The 3,535-nt window shown below is 38.7% G+C and overlaps 1 pseudogene; it reads right to left on the bottom strand.

The window, feature by feature from the left end:
* Positions 1-292: 292 nt before the first annotated feature.
* LOC125847257 (uncharacterized) lies at positions 293-3,225 on the bottom strand (annotated as a pseudogene).
* Between the last annotated feature and the right edge of the window lie 310 nt (positions 3,226-3,535).

Genomic DNA, 3,535 nt, shown 5'->3' with positions numbered 1-3,535 from the left:
GATTGGCAAGAACAACGCAACGTGAAGGATTTGAGATCGTTTCTTGGGTTTGCTAACTATTATAGGAAATTTGTTGTTGGTTATTCGAAAAGGGCAGCGACTTTGACTTATTTGTTGAAGAAAGATGTTAAGTGGGTGTGGTCAATAAGGTATGAAGAAGGTTTTAAGAAATTGAAGGAAGCTTTTGCATCTGAACAAATACTTAAGTTGCCTGATTTTGAGTTGCCATTTGAGGTGCATACTAATACATCTAACAAAGTTCTTGGGGGCTTGTTAGGGCAAGAAGGTCATCCTATGGCCTTTGAAAGTCAAAAACTGAATGATACAAAGCAAGGATATTATACTCATAAGAAAGAGATGGTTGTTGTTGTACATTGTCAGTCCACACCACAAAGCGAGTTCCAAGCAAATAAACTCTCCAAACCTGCAAACAATATACAACAGCAACCATCTCTTTCTCATGAGTCGAATATCTTTGCTCCGCATTATTAAGTTTTCAACTTTCAAATGCCACATGATGACCATCTTGCTCTAACACGCCCTCATTAGCTTTGTCAAACGCATCAGTATGCACCTCAAATGGCAACTCAAAATTAGGCAACTTAAGTATTGGTTCAAATGCAATAGCTTCCTTGAAGTTCTGAAAAGCTTCTTCACACATTACTGACCATACCCACTTAACATCTTTCTTCAAAAAATCAATCAAAGTTGTTGCCCTTTCCAAATATCCAGCAATAAATTTCCTGTAATAGTTAGTCAATCCAAGAAACGATCTCAAATGCTTCATGATGCGCGGTGCTTGCCTATCAACAATGGCCTGAACTTGCTTAGGATCCATTCAAACTTGATTTTTACTAATAAGATACCCCAAAAACTTAACCTTTTTTTGAGAAAATTCACACTTTTCCATTTTAACATAAAGTGTATACTCCCTCAAACGAGACATAACCATACTCAAGTGATTAACTTGTTCATCCAATGTTTGACTATAAATGACAATATCATCAAGATACACAACCGCGAAATCATCAAGATAGTCAAACATTATATTGTTCATTTAGTTGGAAAACGTAGTCGGGGCATTGGTTAGCCCAAACGACATTACAAGGAATTCATATGAACCATATCTAGTTACACACGTAGTCTTAGGCTCATCGCCTTCAGCTATTCTAACCTGGCCTGCCCTAAGATCTAACTTAGTGAACCAGCATGCCTTGCTCAACGTGTCCATTAGATCCTGCACCAATGGAACCAGATACTTGTTTTTCACCATTGCCTTGTTCAGCGCCCTGTAGTCCACACACATTCTCATCATCCCATCATGCTTCTTTTGAAATAAAATAGGTGCACCATAGGGAGCCTTAGATAGCTGAATTAGTCCGACATCCAGCAATTCATTCAATTATTGACGCAGTTCAGCCAACTCATTCAGATCCATACGATAAGGAGCATGTGCAGGAGCAATCGTACCAGGCAACAACTCGATTTTATGATCTATATCCCTCCTTGGTGGCAGGTTATTTGGAAATTCAGGCGGCATTACATTAACATATTGATTCAACATTTCAGCCACACAATCATGCACTTGTACCGTGACATCATGTTTCAATTTGACTAACGCAACAAGGATAGTTGTATCAACCTTCTTCAAACATTTGTAAATCGATATAGCAGACAACAAAATTCCCTTGTCTTTCTTCTTTGCCATTTTTCATGATCATTATCCCATCTAAGTGAGGAAATAGAACAAACTGGAATTTCCTCAGAAAATCGATCCCAAGTATATTTTCAAATTCACCTAGCGGCATCACCATCAAATTATGTTTTCCCATCCAATTTCCAGTCGACATAGACACCCCATAAGTCATGCCCACAATGTCTTGTGCCTTATAATTGACTTTATTGACATAGGAAGGACTTTTAGTCAACTTAAGCCCCAATTTTGCAGCAATCTTAACATCCACAAATGTATGAGTAGCCCCTGTATCAGCCATATCCAACACACGTTGTTCCTTAACTTTCATTTCTATGCTAATTAGTGAATCATGCGGATTCTATGAATTCGACGCCTCTTCAACATTATTAACCAACACAATTTGGTTGAAAGACAAACCCAACAGATTCACCATGGCAGCTACAACTTCTTCTTCCTCCTCACCTTGATTCAACTTTCCAGCAAGCAAAGCATTCAGTCTTTCCTGGTTTGGACAAGCTTAAGCCAGATGAGGACTACCACAAGTCCAAAGGCCCTTTGAATTGCCATCCTTGTTCGTTGGCCTGTCTTTATATCCTTTATTCATTGGTGCCTTCCCCTTGTCATTAGGATTGTCCTTACGATTCTCCCTTTTCCAGTCTCCTTTCTTCTCACCCTTTTTCTTAGATTTCGAAGTAGAAGGAACATCACTTGTAGGTCGAGTTGACCAGAAATCTACCAACGAATCAGCACCAGCAATTACCCCTGGCAGATCTTTAACATTCTGCCTCCTAAGTTCATTTTGAGCCCAACCTTGCATACCTGAAATGAAGTTATGTATTTTATCCTCATCAGAAATATTTTGCATACCTAAAATCACAGAGGTAAATTCCTTTATGTAATCCCACATTGAACCATTCTGCCTTAGTCTCTTCAACTTGTCTCTTGCAAGCCATGGTGCGTTGCTACGGAGAAATTGATCACACATTTCTTTCTTTAATTTCGTCCAATTATCAATTATGGGTCTACCAGCACTCTTATCATCCGTATTTCGAGTTCTCCACCAAAGTATAGCATCACCAATCAAATACATAGTCGTGATATTCAACTTTTCCATTTTAGGCACCCTTGCAACAGTGAAATATTATTCCATGAAATTCTCCAATTCCTTAGAACTTCTTACGCCACCAAAGACTTTAGGTTCCAAAGTTCTTACCTTAGAAGATTCTCCACGAGTTGATCCCAACGTAGCAACAACCCACCTTGACACAATTTTTTACACGAAGATTTTTATTTTCCTTGTGCAGTCCATCTATTTGTAGTGTCACTGCCTCATGAAAATTTAAAATTCTCAGCCATGTGATTGTGTATATCAGCACGATATACACCGATCTAACTCCAAAACTTTTCAAATTCCTGTCTCACACCAACAATCTACGTTAGAAGGTCCACCAACGCTGGATCATCCCAACATTCATCTGTGATCCCAATAAAGGTCTAAACTTTATGCAATAGNTAAAATTCTCAGCCATGTGATTGTGTATATCAGCACGATATACACCGATCTAACTCCAAAACTTTTCAAATTCCTGTCTCACACCAACAATCTACGTTAGAAGGTCCACCAACGCTGGATCATCCCAACATTCATCTGTGATCCCAATAAAGGTCTAAACTCTATGCAATAGTTTTCGAATATCAATATTTGTCACTATCGCTCCGCTGTACTCTGATACTAATTGATAAATGGGCTATTGTTTTTGCTAACACCTCTTATAGGCAGTCTACAAACTCTTGCAAACTTCAGCCTTAACCCTCTCACGTTATTGACTATGTCTGAAA

This window comes from Solanum stenotomum, chromosome 12, assembly GCF_019186545.1.
Source record: "Solanum stenotomum isolate F172 chromosome 12, ASM1918654v1, whole genome shotgun sequence".
NCBI lineage: Eukaryota > Viridiplantae > Streptophyta > Magnoliopsida > Solanales > Solanaceae > Solanum > Solanum stenotomum.
Note: the sequence above shows the minus strand (reverse complement) of the source record. Positions and strands in the feature narration are given on the sequence as shown.